This window comes from Pleurodeles waltl, chromosome 12, assembly GCF_031143425.1.
Source record: "Pleurodeles waltl isolate 20211129_DDA chromosome 12, aPleWal1.hap1.20221129, whole genome shotgun sequence".
Lineage (NCBI taxonomy): Eukaryota > Metazoa > Chordata > Amphibia > Caudata > Salamandridae > Pleurodeles > Pleurodeles waltl.
In genome coordinates, this window is record NC_090451.1 from 12,687,112 (window position 1) to 12,707,626 (window position 20,515).

The 20,515-nt window shown below is 51.3% G+C and overlaps 1 protein-coding gene across 3 annotated transcripts in view; it reads right to left on the minus strand.

Annotated features, from left to right (window-relative positions):
- APC2 (APC regulator of WNT signaling pathway 2) overlaps window positions 1-20,515 on the minus strand; it is a 557,471-nt gene that overhangs the window by 476,906 nt on the left and 60,050 nt on the right. For 2 of the 3 annotated variants that reach the window (XM_069216408.1, XM_069216411.1), the window contains exon 2: window positions 16,407-16,483. The gene's annotated coding sequence lies outside the window, so the exon portion shown is untranslated. Of the gene's footprint in view, window positions 1-16,406; window positions 16,484-20,515 lie in introns of those variants that run through there. The other variant, XM_069216410.1, reaches the window with a different exon arrangement.

Consider the following 20,515-nt stretch of genomic DNA (forward strand, 5'->3'; position numbering starts at 1 on the left):
TTCCTTCATAGGACACATAGGAGCACAAAACCCTCCTTCGTAGGACACATTAGCACAGAACCCTCCTTCATAGGACACACTTGAGTACAGGTCCCCTCCTTCATAGGACACACAGGAGCACAGACCCCTCCTTCATAGGACACATGAGCACTAACCCCTCCTTCATAGGACTCACAGGAGCATAGAACCCTCTTTCATATGACACACAGGAGCACAGAACCCTCCTTCAAAGGACACACAGGAGCACAGAAACCGCTTTCATATGACACACATGAGCCAATAACCCTCCTTTAGAGGACACACAGGAGCATAGAACCCTCCTTCATAGGACACACAGGAGCCCAGAACCCTCATTCATAGGGCACACAAGAGCCCAGGACCCTCCTTCATAGGACACACAGGAGCACAAACCCTCCTACATAGAAAACATAGGAGCACCGATCCCACCTTCATAAGATACACAGGAGCACAGAACCCTCCATGGGACACACAGGAGCACAGAGGCTTCCTTCACACGACACAGGAGCACAGAACCCTCCTTTATAGGACACATGAGCACAGAACTCACCTCATAGGACACATAGGAGCACAAAAACCTCCTTTATACTACACACAGAACCCTCCTTCAGAGGAAACACAGGAGCACGGAACCCTCCTTCATAGCACACACAGGAGCACAAAACCCTCTTTCATAGGGCACACAAGAGCACATAACCCTCCTTCTTAGGATACACAGGAGCACAAAACACTACTTCACAGGACACATAGGAGCACAGCCTACTCCTTCACAGGACACATGGGCACAAAACTCCCCTTCATAGGACACATAGGAGCACGAAAACCATACGACACACAGAATCCTCGTTAATAGGGCACACAGGAGAGCAGAGCCCTCCTTCATAGTACACACAGAAGCACAGAAGCCTCCTTCATAGGACACACGGGAGCACAGGTCTTTCCTCCAAATGACACACAGGAGCATAGATCCCTCCTTCATAGGACACACAGGAGCACAGAACCCTCCTTCATAGGACTCACAGGAGCATAGAACCCTCCTTCATAGGACACATAGGAGCACAGAACTCTCCTTCATAGGACACACAGGAGCATAGAACACTCCTTCATAGGACACACAGGAGCACAGAACCCTCCTTCATGGGACACCATGAACACAGAACCCTTCCTTCGTGGGACACACAGGAGCATAGAACCCTCCTTCATAGGACACACAGGAGTACAGAACCTTCCTTCATAGGACGCACAGGAGTATAGAACCCTCACTCATAGGACACACAGGAGCACAGAACCCTCCTTCATGGGACACCATGAACACAGAACCCTTCCTTCATAGGACACATAGGAGCACAGAACCCTCCTTCATAGGACACATGAGCACAGAACCCTCATTCATCAGACTCACATATGCTCAGAACCCTACTTCACAGGACACACAGGACCACAGAAGCTGCTTTCATAGGACACACAGGAGCCCAGAACAATCCTTCATAGGACACAGAGGAGCAGAGAACCCCTCCTTCATATGACACACAGGAGCCCATAATGCTCCTTCATAGCACACACAGGAGCATAAAACCCTCCTTCATAGGAGATACAGGAGCACAAACCCTCCTTCATCTGAAACATAGGAGCACAGATCCCACCTTCTTAAGACACACAGGAGCACAGAACCCTCCTTCACAGGACATGCAGGAGCACAGGGGCTTCCTTAATAGGACACACAGGAGCACAGAACCCTCCTTCATAGGATACACAGGAGCACAGAACCCTTCCTTCATAGGACACATAGGAGCACAAAACCCTCCTTCGTAGGACACATTAGCACAGAACCCTCCTTCATAGGACACACTTGAGTACAGGTCCCCTCCTTCATAGGACACACAGGAGCACAGACCCCTCCTTAATAGGACACATGAGCACTAACCCCTCCTTCATAGGACTCACAGGAGCATAGAACCCTCTTTCATATGACACACAGGAGCACAGAACCCTCCTTCAAAGGACACACAGGAGCACAGAAACCGCTTTCATATGACACACAGGAGCCAATAACCCTCCTTTATAGGACACACAGGAGCATAGAACCCTCCTTCATAGGACACACAGGAGCCCAGAACCCTCATTCATAGGGCACACAAGATCCCAGGACCCTTCTTCATAGGACACACAGGAGCACAAACCCTCCTACATAGAAAACATAGGAGCACCGATCCCACCTTCATAAGATACACAGGAGCACAGAACCCTCCATGGGACACACAGGAGCACAGAGGCTTCCTTCACACGACACAGGAGCACAGAACCCTCCTTTATAGGACACATGAGCACAGAACTCACCTCATAGGACACATAGGAGCACAAAAACCTCCTTTATACTACACACAGAACCCTCCTTCAGAGGACACACAGGAGCACGGAACCCTCCTTCATAGGACACACAGGAGCACAAAACCCTCTTTCATAGGGCACACAAGAGCACATAACCCTCCTTCTTAGGATACACAGGAGCACAAAACACTACTTCACAGGACACATAGGAGCACAGCCTACTCCTTCACAGGACACATGGGCACAAAACTCCCCTTCATAGGACACATAGGAGCACGAAAACCATACGACACACAGAATCCTCGTTAATAGGGCACACAGGAGAGCAGAGCCCTCCTTCATAGTAAACACAGAAGCACAGAACCCTCCTTCATAGGACACACGGGAGCACAGGTCTTTCCTCCAAATGACACACAGGAGCATAGATCCCTCCTTCATAGGACACACAGGAGCACAGAACCCTCCTTCATAGGACACACAGGAGCATAGAACCCTCCTTCATAGGACACATAGGAGCACAGAACTCTCCTTCATAGGACACACAGGAGCATAGATCACTCCTTCATAGGACACACAGGAGCACAGAACCCTCCTTCATGGGACACCATGAACACAGAACCCTTCCTTCGTGGGACACACAGGACACACAGGAGCACAAACCTTCCTTCCTGGGACACAGAGGAGCACAGAACCCTCGTTCATGGGACACACAGGAGCACAGAACCCTCCTTTATAGGACACATAAGAGAATAGAGCCGGACCTTGTCATTAGATACAAGGGCACACTCCCCTCCTTCACAGGACACACAGAAGCCTTACCTGTCTACATATAACACCCAGAAGCACAGAACCCTCCTTCGTAGGACATACAGGGGCACAGAACCTTCCTTCATAGGACACACAGGACCACAGAACCCTCCTTAACAGGACACACAGGAGTCACCTGCCTTCATATGACACCCAGAAGCACAGAACCTTCCTTTGTAGGACACACAGTGGCACATAACCCTCCTTCAAAGGAAACACAGGAGCACAGAACCCTCTTTCATAGGACACATGAGCACAGACCCCTCCTTCATAGGACACACAGGATCACAGAACCCTCCTTCATAGGACACACAGGAGCACAGAACCTTCCTTCAAAGGAAACACAGGAGCACATAACCCTTCTTCATAGGACACAGGATGACAGACCCCTCCTTCATGGGACACACAGGAGCACAGAACCCTCCTTCATGGGACACACTGGAGTACAGAACCCTCATTCATAAGAAACAGAGGACCACGGCACCCTCCTTCATAGGACACAAAGAACCCCTACTTCATGGGACAGACAGGAGCACAGAGCCCTTCTTCATAGGACACACAGGAGCATGAACCTTCCTTCATGGGAACACAGGAGCACAGACCCTTCCTTTATAGGACACATAAGAAAATGAAGCCGGACCTCCTCTTTAGATACAAGGGCACACACCCCTCATTCACAGGACACACAGAAGCCTTACCTGCCTACATATAACACCCAGGAGCACAGAACCCTAGTTCGTAGGACACACAGGGGCACAGAATCTTCCTTCATAGGACACACAGGAGCACAGAACCCTCCTTCATAGGAAACACAGGAGCACAGAACCCTCCTTCATAGGACACAGGAGCACAGACCCCTCCTTCATAGGACACACAGGCGCACAGACCCCTCCTTCATAGGACACACAGGACCACAGAACCCTCCTTCATGGGACACACAGGAGCACATACCCCTCCTTTATAGGACACATAAGAGAACAGAGCTGGACCTCCTCTTTAGATACAAGGGCACGCACCCCTCATTCACAGGACACACAGAAGCCTTACCTGCCTACATATAACATCTAGAAGCACAGAACCCTCCTTTGTAGGACATACAGGGGCACAGAACCTTCCTTCATAGGACACACAGGAGCACACAACCCTTCTTAACAGGAGTCACCTGCCTTCATATGACACCCAGAAGCACAGAACCCTCCTTTGTAGGACACACAGTGGCACAGAACCTTCCTTCATAGGACACACAGGAGCACAGAACCCTCCTTAATAGGACACACAGGAGCACAGAACCCTCCTTCATGGGACACACAGGAGCACAGAACCCTCCTTAACAGGACACACAGGAGCACAGAACCCCTCCTTCATAGGACACACTGGAGTACAGATTCCTCCTTCATACAACACACAGGAGCACAGAACCCTCCTTCATAGGACACATAACAGAACAGAGCCGAACCTCCTTATTACATACCAGGGCACACACCCCTCCTTCATATGACACCCAGAAGCACAAAACCCTCCTTTGTAGGAGACACAGGGGCACAGAACCCTCCTTCATAGGACACACTGGAACACAGAACCCTCCTTCGTAGGAAACACAGGAGCACAGAACCCTCTCGTTTGTGGGAAACACAGGAGCACAGAAACCTCCTTTATACGACACATAACAGAGCAGAGCCAGACCTCCTTATTACATACCAGGGCACACACCCCTCCATCACAGGACACACAGAAGCCTTACCTGCTTTCATATGACACCCAGAAGCACAGAAGCCGCCTTTGTAGGACACACAGTGGCACAGAACCTTCCTCCATAGGATACACAGGAGCACAGAACCCTCCTTAACAGGACACACAGAAGCACTAAACCCTCCTTCATAGGAAAAACAGGACCACAGACCCTCCTTCATAGGACACACAGGAGCCCAGAATCCTCCTTAACAGGACACAGGAGCACAGAAGCCTCCTTCACAGGACATCCAAGACCACAGACCCCTTCTTCATAGGATACACAGAAGCCATTCCATCCTTCATAGAACACACAAGGGCACAGAACCCCACTTTATAGGACACACAAGGGCACAGAACCCCGCTTCATAGGACACACAGGGGCACAGGACCCCGCTTCATAGGACGGACACACAGGAGCACAGACCACTCTTTTAAAGGACACACGGGATCACCGAACCCTCCTCCATAGGATACACAGAAGCCATTTCCATCTTTCATGGAACACACATGAGCACAAAATACTACTTCATAGGACACAAAGAAGCACAGAAATTGTGATATGAAAATGCTCCTTTATAGAACACAGGAGTATTAACCCCTCCCTCAGAGGATACACAGGAGCATGGAGCCCTCTTTCATAGGACCCACGGGAGCCCTTTCCATCCTTAATGGGACACACAGGATCACAGAACTCTCCTTCATATGACACACAGGAGCCCAGAACCCTCCTTCATTTGACACACAGGAGCCCAGATCCCTCCTTCATAGAAAAATCAGGAGCACGGAACCCTTCTTCATAGGACACACAAGCACAGAACCCTCCTTCATAGGACACACCGGAGCAGAGAACCCTCCTTCATAGGGCACACAGGAGCACAGAACCCTCCTTTATAGGATACACAAGAGCACAGAACCCTCCTTCATAGGACACGTTAGCACAGAACCCTCCATCGTAGGACACACATGAGCACAGAACCCCTCCTTCACAGGACACACAGGAGCACAGAACCCTTCTTCATAGGACACATGAGCACTGAACCCTCTTTCATAGGACACACAACAGAACCCTCATAAGAGAACAGATCTGGACCTCTTTATTACACACAGGAGCACAGACCCCTCCTTCATAGGACACACAGGAGCACAGAACCCTCCTTCATAGAAAACAGAGGAGCACAGAACTCTCCTTCATAGGACACACAGGAGCACAGGTCTTTCCTTCATAGGACACACAGGAGCCCAGAACCCAACATCATGGGACACACAGGAGTACAGGTCCCCTCCTTCATAGGACACACAGGAGCACAGAACCCTCCTTCATAGGACACATGAACACTAAACCCTCCTTCATAGGACTTACAGGAGCATAGAACCCTCTTCCATAGGACACACAGGAGCATAGAACCCTCCTTCATAGGACACACAGGAGCCCAGAACCCTCGTTCATGGGACACACAAGAGCCCAGGACCCTCCTTTATAGGACACAAAGGAGCACAAACCCTCTTAAATAGAAAACATAGGAGCACAGATCCCATCTTCATAAGACACACAGGAGCACAGAACCATCCATAGGACACACAGGAGCACAGAGGCTTCCTTCACACGACACACAGGAGCACAGAACCCTCCTTCATAGGACACATGAGCACATAACTCACCATCATAGGACACATAGGAGCACAAAAACCTCCTTTATACTACACACAGGACCCTCCTTCAGAGGACACACAGGAGCATGGAACCCTCCTTCATAGGACACACAGGAGCACAAAACGCTCTTTCATAGGGCACACAAGAGCACATAACCCTCCTTCTTAGGATACACAGGAGCACAAAACACTACTTCACAGGACACATAGGAGCACAGGCTACGCCTTCACAGGACACATGGGCACAGAACTCCCCTTCATAGGACACATAGAAGCATGAAAACCATACGACACACAGAATCCTCGTTAATAGGGCACACAGGAGAGCAGAACCCTCCTTCATAGTACACACAGACGCACAGAACCCTCCTTCATAGGACACACGGGAGCACAGGTCTTTCCTCCAAATGACACACAGGAGCATAGATCCCTCCTTCATATGACACACAGGAGCACAGAACCCTCCTTCATAGGACACACAGGAGCATAGAACCCTCCTTCATAGGACACACAGGAGCACAGAACTCTCCTTCATAGGACACACAGGAGCATAGAACACTCCTTCATAGGACACACCGGAGCACAGAACCCTCCTTCATATGACACACAGGAGCCCAGATCCCTCCTTCATAAAAAAAACAGGAGCATGTAACCCTTCTTCAGAGGACACACAAGCACAGAACCCTCCTTCATAGGACACACCGGAGCAGAGAACCCTCCTTCATAGGGCATACAGGAGCACAGAACCCTCCTTTATAAGACACACAAGAGCACAGAACGCTCCTTCATAGGACACATAGGAACACAGAACCCTCCTTCATAGGACACGTTAGCATAGAACCCTCCATCATATGACACACAGGAGCACAGAACCCCTCCTTATCAGGACACACAGGAGCACAGAACCCTTCTTCATAGGACACTTGAACACTGAACCCTCTTTCATAGGACACACAACAGAACCCTCATAAGAGAACAGATCTGGACCTCTTTATTAAACACAGGAGCACAGACCCCTCCTTCATGGGACACTCAGGAGCACAGAACCCTCCTTCATAGAAAACAGAGGAGGACAGAACCCTCCTTCATAGGACACACAGCAGCACAGGTCTTTTCTTCATAGGACACACAGGAGCCCAGGACCCAACTTCATAGGACACACAGAGGCACAGTTCTGTTGTTCATAGGACACACAGGAGCACAGAACCCTCCTTCATAGGATACACAGGAGCACAGAACCCTTCCTTCATAGGACACATAGGAGCACAAAACCCTCCTTCGTAGGACACATTAGCACAGAACCCTCCTTCATAGGACACACTTGAGTACAGGTCCCCTCCTTCATAGGACACACAGGAGCACAGACCCCTCCTTCATAGGACACATGAGCACTAACCCCTCCTTCATAGGACTCACAGGAGCATAGAACCCTCTTTCATATGACACACAGGAGCACAGAACCCTCCTTCAAAGGACACACAGGAGCACAGAAACAGCTTTCATATGACACACATGAGCCAATAACCCTCCTTTAGAGGACACACAGGAGCATAGAACCCTCCTTCATAGGGCACACAGGAGCCCAGAACACTCATTCATAAGGTACACAAGAGCCCAGGACCCTCCTTCATAGGACACACAGGAGCACAGAACCCTCCTTCATAGAAAACAGAGGAGCACAGACCCCTCCTTCATAGGACACACAGGAGTACAGGTCTTTCCTTCATAGGACACACAGGAGCCCAGGACCAAACTTCATATGACACACAGGAGCACAGGTCTTTTCTTCATAGGACACACAGGAGCACAGAACCCTCCTTCAAAGGATACACAGGAGCACAGAACCCTTCCTTCATAGGACACATAGGAGCACAGAACCCTCCTTCGTAGGACACATCAGCACAGAACCCTCCTTCATAGGACACACTTGACTACAGGTCCCCTCCTTCATAGGACACACAGGAGCACAGAACCCTCCTTCATAGGACACGAGCACTAAACCCTCCTTCTTAGGACTCACAGGAGCATAGAACCCTCTTTCATAGGACACACAGGAGCACAGAACCCTCCTTCAAAGGACACACAGGAGCACAGAAACCGCTTTCATATGACACACAGGAGCCAATAACCCTCCTTTATAGGACACACAGGAGCATAGAACCCTCCTTCATAGGACACACAGGAGCCCAGAACCCTCATTCATAGGGCACACAAGAGCCCAGGACCCTCCTTCATAGGACACACAGGAGCACAAACCCTCCTACATAGAAAACATAGGAGCACCGATCCCACCTTCATAAGATACACAGGAGCACAGAACCCTCCATGGGACACACAGGAGCACAGAGGCTTCCTTCACATGACACAGGAGCACAGAACCCTCCTTTATAGGACACATGAGCACAGAACTCACCTCATAGGACACATAGGAGCACAAAAACCTCCTTTATACTACACACAGAACCCTCCTTCAGAGGAAACACAGGAGCACGGAACCCTCCTTCATAGCACACACAGGAGCACAAAACCCTCTTTCATAGGGCACACAAGAGCACATAACCCTCCTTCTTAGGATACACAGGAGCACAAAACACTACTTCACAGGACACATAGGAGCACAGCCTACTCCTTCACAGGACACATGGGCACAAAACTCCCCTTCATAGGACACATAGGAGCACGAAAACCATACGACACACAGAATCCTCGTTAATAGGGCACACAGGAGAGCAGAGCCCTCCTTCATAGTACACACAGAAGCACAGAACCCTCCTTCATAGGACACACGGGAGCACAGGTCTTTCCTCCAAATGACACACAGGAGCATAGATCCCTCCTTCATAGGACACACAGGAGCACAGAACCCTCCTTCATAGGACTCACAGGAGCATAGAACCCTCCTTCATAGGACACATAGGAGCACAGAACTCTCCTTCATAGGACACACAGGAGCATAGAACACTCCTTCATAGGACACACAGGAGCACAGAACCCTCCTTCATGGGACACCATGAACACAGAACCCTTCCTTCGTGGGACACACAGGAGCATAGAACCCTCCTTCATAGGACACACAGGAGTACAGAACCTTCCTTCATAGGACGCACAGGAGTATAGAACCCTCACTCATAGGACACACAGGAGCACAGAACCCTCCTTCATGGGACACCATGAACACAGAACCCTTCCTTCATAGGACACATAGGAGCACAGAACCCTCCTTCATAGGACACATGAGCACAGAACCCTCATTCATCAGACTCACATATGCTCAGAACTCTACTTCACAGGACACACAGGACCACAGAAGCTGCTTTCATAGGACACACAGGAGCCCAGAACAATCCTTCATAGGACACAGAGGAGCAGAGAACCCCTCCTTCATATGACACACAGGAGCCCATAATGCTCCTTCATAGCACACACAGGAGCATAAAACCCTCCTTCATAGGAGATACAGGAGCACAAACCCTCCTTCATCTGAAACATAGGAGCACAGATCCCACCTTCTTAAGACACACAGGAGCACAGAACCCTCCTTCACAGGACATGCAGGAGCACAGGGGCTTCCTTAATAGGACACACAGGAGCACAGAACCCTCCTTCATAGGATACACAGGAGCACAGAACCCTTCCTTCATAGGACACATAGGAGCACAAAACCCTCCTTCGTAGGACACATTAGCACAGAACCCTCCTTCATAGGACACACTTGAGTACAGGTCCCCTCCTTCATAGGACACACAGACCCCTCCTTCATAGGACACATGAGCACTAACCCCTCCTTCATAGGACTCACAGGAGCATAGAACCCTCTTTCATATGACACACAGGAGCACAGAACCCTCCTTCAAAGGACACACAGGAGCACAGAAACCGCTTTCATATGACACACAGGAGCCAATAACCCTCCTTTATAGGACACACAGGAGCATAGAACCCTCCTTCATAGGACACACAGGAGCCCAGAACCCTCATTCATAGGGCACACAAGATCCCAGGACCCTTCTTCATAGGACACACAGGAGCACAAACCCTCCTACATAGAAAACATAGGAGCACCGATCCCACCTTCATAAGATACACAGGAGCACAGAACCCTCCATGGGACACACAGGAGCACAGAGGCTTCCTTCACACGACACAGGAGCACAGAACCCTCCTTTATAGGACACATGAGCACAGAACTCACCTCATAGGACACATAGGAGCACAAAAACCTCCTTTATACTACACACAGAACCCTCCTTCAGAGGACACACAGGAGCACGGAACCCTCCTTCTTAGGATACACAGGAGCACAAAACACTACTTCACAGGACACATAGGAGCACAGCCTACTCCTTCACAGGACACATGGGCACAAAACTCCCCTTCATAGGACACATAGGAGCACGAAAACCATACAACACACAGAATCCTCGTTAATAGGGCACACAGGAGAGCAGAGCCCTCCTTCATAGTACACACAGAAGCACAGAACCCTCCTTCATAGGACACACGGGAGCACAGGTCTTTCCTCCAAATGACACACAGGAGCATAGATCCCTCCTTCATAGGACACACAGGAGCACAGAACCCTCCTTCATAGGACACACAGGAGCATAGAACCCTCCTTCATAGGACACATAGGAGCACAGAACTCTCCTTCATAGGACACACAGGAGCATAGAACACTCCTTCATAGGACACACAGGAGCACAGAACCCTCCTTCATGGGACACCATGAACACAGAACCCTTCCTTCGTGGGACACACAGGAGCATAGAACCCTCCTTCATAGGACACACAGGAGTACAGAACCTTCCTTCATAGGACGCACAGGAGTATAGAACCCTCACTCATAGGACACACAGGAGCACAGAACCCTCCTTCATGGGACACCATGAACACAGAACCCTTCCTTCATAGGACACATAGGAGCACAGAACCCTCCTTCATAGGACACATGAGCACAGAACCCTCATTCATCAGACTCACATATGCTCAGAACCCTACTTCACAGGACACACAGGACCACAGAAGCTGCTTTCATAGGACACACAGGAGCCCAGAACAATCCTTCATAGGACACAGAGGAGCAGAGAACCCCTCCTTCATATGACACACAGGAGCCCATAATGCTCCTTCATAGCACACACAGGAGCATAAAACCCTCCTTCATAGGAGATACAGGAGCACAAACCCTCCTTCATCTGAAACATAGGAGCACAGATCCCACCTTCTTAAGACACACAGGAGCACAGAACCCTCCTTCACAGGACACGCAGGAGCACAGGGGCTTCCTTAATAGGACACACAGGAGCACAGAACCCTCCTTCATAGGACACATGAGCAAAGAACCCTCCTTCATAGGCGCACAGAACCCTCCTTAATAGACACACAAGAGCCACAAACCCTCCTTCACAGGACACACAGGACCTCATAACCCCTCCTTCATAGGACACACAGGAGCACAGAACCCTCCTTCATAGGACACATGAGCAAAGAACCCTCCTTCATAAGCGCACAGAACACTCCTTAATAGACACACAAGAGCCACAAACCCTCCTTCACAGGACACACAGGACCTCATAACCCCTCCTTCATAGGACACATTGGAGCACAGAACCCTCCTTCATAGGACACACAGGAGCCCAGAACCCTCCTTCATAGGACTCACAGTAGCTCAGGTCTTTCCTTCACAGGACAGACATGAGCACATAAATCTCCTTCATAGGACACACAGGAGCACAGAACCCTCCTTCATAGGACACACAGGAGCACAAACACTCCTACATAGAAAACATAGGAGCACCGATCCCACCTTCATAAGACACACAGGAGCACAGAACCCTCCATAGGACACCCAGGAGCACAGAGGCTTCCTTCACACGACACAGGAGCACAGAACCCTCCTTCATAGGACACATGAGCACAGAACTCACCTTCATAGGACACATAGGAGCACAAAAACCTCCTTTATACTACACACAGAACCCTCCTTCAGATGACACACAGGAGCACGGAACCCCCCTTTATAGGACACACAGCAGCACAAAACCCTCTTTCAAAGGGCACACAAGAGCACATAACCCTCCTTCTTAGGATACACAGGAGCACAAAACACTACTTCACAGGACACATAGGAGCACAGGCTGTTCCTTCACAGGACACATGGGCACAAAACTCCCCTTCATAGGACACATAGGAGCACGAAAACCATACGACACACAGAATCCTCGTTAATAGGGCACACAGGAGAGCAGAACCCTCCTTCGTAGGAAACACAGGAGCATAGAACCCTCCTTCATAGGACACACAGGAGCACAGCACTCTCCTTCATAGGACACACAGGAGCATAGAACACTCCTTCATAGGTGTTAGAAAGTAGCCTCTTTCTAGCCTTGTTACCCCCACTTTTGGCCTGTTTGTGAGTATATGTCAGGGTGTTTTCACTGTCTCACTTGGATCCTGCTAGCCAGGGCCCACTGCTCATAGTGAAAACCCTATGTTGTAAGTGTGGTTGTTATGTGTCACTGGGATCCTGCTAGCCAGGACCCCAGTGCTCATAAGGTTGTGGCCTACATGTATGTGTTCCCTGTGTGATGCCTAACTGTCTCACTGAGGCTCTGGTAACCAGAACCTCAGTGGTTATGCTCTATCTGCTTTCCAAATTTGTCACTAACAGGCTTATGACTAATTTTACAAATTCACATTGGCATACTGGTACACCCATATAATTCCCTAGTATATGGTACTGAGGTACCCAGGGTATTGGGGTTCCAGGAGATCCCTATGGGCTGCAGCATTGTTTTTGCCACCCATAGGGAGCTCTGACAATTCTTACACAGGCCTGCCACTGAAGCCTGAGTGAAAAAACATCCACGTTATTTCACAGCCATTTACCACTGCACTTAAGTAACTTATAAGTCACCTATATGTCTAACCTTCTGGCACTGGGGGGACAATTCCATGATCCCCCGGGTCTCTAGCACAGAACCCGGGTACTGCCAAATTGCCTTTCCGGGGTCTCCACTGCAGCTGCTGCTGCTGCCAACCCCTCAGACAGGTTTCTGCCCTCCTGGGGTCCAGGCAGCCCTGGCCCAGGAAGGCAGAACAAAGGACTTCCTCTGAGAGAGGGTGTAACACCCTCTCCCTTTGGAAATAGGTGTGAAGGCTGGGGAGGAGTAGCCTCCCCCAGCCTCTCGAAATGCTTTGATGGGCACAGATGGTGCCCATCTCTGCATAAGCCAGTCTACACCGGTTCAGGGATCCCCAGCCCTGCTCTGGCGCGAAACTGGACAAAGGAAAGGGGAGTGACCACTCCCCTGACCTGCACCTCCCAGGGGAGGTGCCCAGAGCTCCTCCAGTGTGTCCCAGACCTCTGCCATCTTGGAAACAGAGGTGTCTGTGGCACACTGGACTGCTCTGAGTGGCCAGTGCCAGCAGGTGACGTCAGAGACTCCTTCTGATAGGCTCCTACCTCTCTTGGTAGCCAATCCTCCTTCCTAGGTAGCCAAACCTCCTTTTCTGGCTATTTAGGGTCCCTGCTTTGGGGATCTCACCAGATAACGAATACAAGAGCTCACCAGAGTTCCTCTGCATCTCCCTCTTCACCTTCTGCCAAAGGATCGACCACTGACTGCTCAGGACGCCTGCAAAACCGCAACAAAGTAGCAAGACGACTACTAGCAACCTTGCATCGCTTCATCCTGCCGGCTTTCTCGACTGTTTCCAGGTGGTGCATGCCCTGGGGGTAGCCTGCCTCCTCTCTGCACCAGGAGCTCTGAAGAAATCTCCCGTGGGTCGACAGAATCTTCCCCCTGCAAACACAGGCAACAAAAGACTGCATCACCGGTCCTCTGGGTCCCCTCTCAGCACGACGAGCGTGGTCCCTGGAACTCAGCAACTCTGTCCAAGTGACTCCCACAGTCCAGTGACTCTTCATTCCAAGTTTGGTGGAGGTAAGTCCTTGCCTCCCCACGCTAGACTGCATTTCTGGGTACCGCATGATTTGCAGCAGCTCCTGTGCACTCTTCCAGGATTTCCTTTGTGCGCAGCCAAGCCTGGGTCCCCGACACTCTAACCTGCAGTGCACAACCTTCTGAGTTGTCCTCCGGCATCGTGGGACTCCCTTTTGTGACTTCGGGTGGACTCCGGTTCACTTTTCTTCTACGTGCCTGTTCAGGTACTTCTGCGGGTGCTGCCTGCTTCTGTGAGGGCTCCCTGACTTGCTGGGTGCTCCCTTTGTCTCCTCATCCAAGTGGCGACATCCTGGTCCCTCCTGGGCCACGGCAACATCCAAAAACCCTATCCGTGACCCTTGCAGCTAGCAAGGCTTGTTTGCGGTCTTTCTGGGTGGGAACACCTCTGCAAGCTTCTTCACGACGTGTGACATCCATCCTCCAAAGGGGAAGTTCCTAGTCCTCTTCGTTCTTGCAGAACTCCAAGCTTCTTCCAACAGGTGGCAGCTTCCTTGCACCCTCAGCTGGCATTTCCTGGGCTCCTGCCCACTCTCGACACTGTCGCGACTATTGGACTTGGTCCCCTTGTCTTACAGGTACTCAGGTCCGGAAATCCATTGTTGTTGCATTGCTGGTGTTTGTTCTTCCTGCAGAATCCCCCTATCACGACTTCTGTGCTCTCTGGGGGTTGTAGGTGCACTTTACACCTACCTTACAGGGTCTTGGGGTGGGCTATTTTTCTAACCCTAACTGTTTTCTTACAGTCCCAGCGACCCTCTACAAGCTCACATAGGTTTGGGGTCCATTCGTGGTTTGCATTCCACTTTTGGAGTATATGGTTAGTGTTGCCCCTATGCCTATGTGCTCCTATTGCAATCTATTGTAACTTTACACTGCTTGCATTACTTCCTTTTGCTATTACTGCATATTTTTGGTATTGTGTACATATATCTTGTGTATATTTGCTATCCTCATACTGAGGGTACTCACTGAGATACTTTTGGCATATTGTCATAAAAATAAAGTACCTTGATTTTTAGTATATTTGTGTATTGTGTTTTCCTATGATATTGTGCATATGACACCAGTGGTATAGTAGGAGTTTTACATGTCTCCTAGTTCAGCCTAAGCTGCTCTGCTATAGCTACCTTCTATCAGCCTAAGCTGCTAGAAACACCTCTTCTACACTAACAAGGGATAACTGGACCTGGTGCAGTGTAAGTACCTCTGGTACCCACTACAAGCCAGGCCAGCCTCCTACAATAGGACACCATGAACACAGAACCTTTCCTTCGTGGGACACACAGGAGCACAGAACCTTCCTTCATAGGACGCACAGGAGTATAGAACCCTCACTCATAGGACACACAGGAGCACAGACTCCTCTTTCATAGAACACACAGGAGCACCGAACCCTCCTTCATGGGACACACAGGAGCACAGAACCCTCCTTCATAGGACACACAGGAGCACAGAACCCTCCTTCATAGGACACATGAGCACAGAACCCTCCTTCATAGGACACACAGGAGCACAGACCCCTCCTTCATAGGACACACAGGAGCACAGAACCCTCCTTCATAGGACACATTACCACAGAACCTTCCTTTATAGGGCACAGGAGCACAGACCTCTCCTTCACAGGACACACGGGAGCACAGAACCCTCCTCTATAGGACACACAGGAGCACAGAACCCTCCTCTATAGGACACACAGGAGCACAGACTCCTCCTTCACAGGACACACAGGAGCATAGAACCCTCCTTCATAGGACACAGGAGCACAGAACCCTCCTCTATAGGACACACAGGAGCATAGAACCCTCCTTCACAGGACACACAGAAGCACAGAACCCTCCTTCAGAGGACACACAGGAGCACAGACCCCTCCTCCATAGAACACACAGGAGCACAGAGACCGCCTACCTTAATTCCAGATAAGTGGATCGGTCTGATGCTGCTCCTAGACTAAAGCGCACTTCCTTCCGCCTTCAGTCTTCATCCTAGTGGAAAAAAGGTTATTTGAATGAAATGAGAGGGATTGAGGAGTTCTGCTTGAACAGATGAGTTTGTGGCCTGGGCACCGAGCAGTTTGTGATTGTATCGCCGGGTGTCCTGGACACAGGCGGATGTCACCCCTTGTGAGAATCAGGCATGAGAGGGGGGCGCCCTGCACCCGAGCGCACACACCATGTCCGGCCCACCCCACCCGTCCCCTGTGGCACCCTAGGTGGGAGTACAGCGGCGCTACACACATACCACACTCACTCCACTGCCACATACCACATTCACTCCCTTCCTCCCCGAGCGGGCATCCCCACACTGACTGCACAAGGGGGCACACTTTCTACTGAGTGGGAGGGAGTGAGGGGGGCTGAGGCCGCGTTCACGGAGGGGCAGGGAATGCACAGAGCCACACAAAGGAGTGAGCTCATTGGTATTCACACACTGCACGTGTAGAGTGACTGCAACCGGAGGGCCCCGGATAGCAGGGACTGGACCCCGGCCAGCGCCACGAGCGCCCACTCCAAGGCACTGCGTCTCGCGGCCAGAGGTACCAACTACATAGCGCCCTCCAGGCAAGAATACTGTTACTTTCAATTCAGAGAAAATATCTTTCAGTGTTAGAAAACTAGATCAAATTACAAATTAAACATTTAACATTTTGAAAACATTTGTAAGCATAAGTAAATTAAACGTTTAATACAAATAACATAACTTACTTAAATTTAATGAAAATTAATTACATATTAAAATGCTAGTGATTTTTTTTCTCCATTTTGGATAAACAATAACATTTAACAAGTAAATTACTATGTTTTAAATATTTATTCCATAACGCGCTTTTGAGGGCCACGGCTGGTTCGGACCACTGCAGCCCGTTCTGATTTGTTTAAAAGGCTTGACTTGAGGTTTATTATCCAACATGTGTGGGTGACGACGACGGTGGACACATCCCACCGCTTCTTTGTGTCCCTTTATATATACTCCACCCCTCTCCAGACACACCTCGAAGTTTCCCTCCCTCTCAGGTTTGTCACCAGAACAAAGTGACTCTTCAGTCCAGCAAGAGCTGGTTCTAGTCTCCTAAGCACTGCCCTGCACCCCCTTACGGCCATCAGCATCTTAAAAAGAGCACAGCACCTCCACCCTTGCTCACACTCACAACCAATGGCGCTGGGGTGAGGAGGGGCCCTCGATTAAGCATGCCACCCTCTGTTAGTACAGACACAGGGGGCAGTGTGTAGGCATACCACCCTCTCACAGTACAGACACAGAGGGCAGTGTGTAGACATGCCACCCTCTGGCAGTACAGACACAGGGAGCAGTGTGTAGACATGCCACCCTCAGACAGTACCAACACACAGGGCAGTGTGTAGACATGCCACCCTCTCACAGTACAGACACAGGGGGCAGTGTGCAGTGTGCAGACATGCCACCCTCTGGCAGTACAGACGCAGGGGGCAGTGTGTAGACATGCCACCCTCTGGCAGTACAGACACAGGGGGCAGTGTGTAGACATGCCACCCTCTCCCAGTACAGACACAGGGGGCAGTGTGTAGACATGCCGCCCTCTCACAGTACAGACACGGGAGCAGTGTGTAGACATGCCGCCCTCTCACAGTACAGACACAGGGGGCAGTGTGTAGACATGCCACCCTCTCACAGTACAGACACAGAGGGCAGTGTGTAGACATGCCACCCTCTGGCAGTACAGACACAGGGGGCAGTGTGTAGACATGCCACCCTCAGACAGTACCAACACACGGGGCAGTGTGTAGACATGCCACCCTCTCACAGTACAGACACAGGGGGCAGTGTGCAGACATGCCACCCTCTGGCAGTACAGACGCAGGGGGCAGTGTGTAGACATGCCACCCTCTGGCAGTACAGACACAGGGGGCAGTGTGTAGACATGCCGCCCTCTGACAGTACAGACACAGGGGGCAGTGTGTAGACATGCCGCCCTCTCACAGTACAGACACGGGATCAGTGTGTAGACATGCCGCCCTCTCACAGTACAGACACAGGGGGCAGTGTGTAGACATGCCGCCCTCTCACAGTACAGACACAGGGGGCAGTGTGTAGACATGCCGCCCTCTGGCAGTACAGACACAGGGGGCAGTGTGAAGACATGCCGCCCTCTCACAGTACAGACACAGGGGGCAGTGTGTAGACATGCCACCCTCTGGCAGTACAGACGCAGGGGGCAGTGTGTAGACATGCCACCCTCTCACAGTACAGACACAGGGGGCAGTGTGTAGACATGCCGCCCTCTGACAGTACAGACACAGTGGGCAGTGTGTAGACATGCCACCCTCTGTTAGTACAGACACACGAGCAGTGTGCAGACATATCGCCCTCTCACAGTACAGACACAGGGGGCAGTGTGTAGACATGCCACCCTCTGGCAGTACAGACACAGGGGGCAGTGTGTAGACATGCCACCCTCTGTTAGTACAGACACAGGGGGCAGTGTGCAGACATACCGCCCTCTCACAGTACAGACACAGGGGGCAGTGTGTAGATATGCCACCCTCTCACAGTACAGACACAGGGGGCAGTGGGTAGACATGCCACCCTCTGGCAGTACAGATACAGGGGGCAGTGTGTAGACATGCCACCCTCTGTTAGTACAGACACAGGGGGCAGTGTGCAGACATGCCGCCCTCTCACACTACAGACACACGGGGCAGTGTGTAGACATGCCACCCTCTCATAGTACAGACACACGGGGCAGTGTGCAGACATGCCACCCTCTGGCAGTACAGACACAGGGGGCAGTGTGAAGACATGCCGCCCTCTCACAGTACAGACACAGGGGGCAGTGTGCAGACATGCCACCCTCTGGCAGTACACACACAGGGGGCAGTGTGTAGACATGCCGCCCTCTCACAGTACAGACACAGGGGGCAGTGTGTAGACATGCCACCCTCTGGCAGTACAGACACAGTGGGCAGTGTGTAGACATGCCACCCTCTGTTAGTACAGACACAGGGGGCAGTGTGCAGACATACCGCCCTCTCACAGTATAGACACAGGGGGCAGTGTGCAGACATGCCGCCCTCTCACAGTACAGACACACGGGGCAGTGTGTAGACATGCCACCCTCTGACAGTACAGACACAGGGGGCAGTGTGTAGACATGCCACCCTCTCACAGTACAGACACAGGGGGCAGTGTGTAGACATGCCACCCTCTGTTAGTACAGACACAGGGGGCAGTGTGAAGACATGCCGCCCTCTCACAGTACAGACACACGGGGCAGTGTGTAGACATGCCACCCTCTCACAGTACAGACACAGGGGGCAGTGTGCAGACATACCGCCCTCTCACAGTACAGACACAGGGGGCAGTGTGTAGACATGCCACCCTCTCATAGTACAGACACAGAGGGCAGTGTGTAGACATGCCGCCCTCTCACAGTAGAGACACAGGGGGCAGTGTGTAGACATGCCACCCTCTGTTAGTACAGACACAGGGGGCAGTGTGTAGACATGCCGCCCTCTCACAGTACAGCACAGGGGGCAGTGTGTACACATGCCACCCTCTGGCAGTACAGACACAGGGGGCAGTGTGTAGACATGCCACCCTGTGGCAGTACAGACACAGGGGGCAGTGTGTAGACATGCCACCCTCTGTTAGTTCAGACACAGGGGGCAGTGTGTAGACATGCCACCCTCTGGCAGTACAGACACAGGGGGCAGTGTGTAGACATGCCGCCCTCTCACAGTACAGACACAGGGGGCAGTGTGCAGACATGCCGCTCTCTCACAGTACAGACACAGGGGGCAGTGTGTAGACATGCCACCCTCTGGCAGTACAGACACAGGGGGCAGTGTGTAGACATGCCACCCTCTGTTAGTACAGACACAGGGGGCAGTGGGCAGACATACCGCCCTCTCACAGTACAGACACTGGGGGCAGTGTGCAGACATGCCGCCCTCTCACAGTACAGACACACGGGGCATTGTGTAGACATGCCACCCTCTCACAGTACAGACACAGGGGGCAGTGTGTAGATATGCCACCCT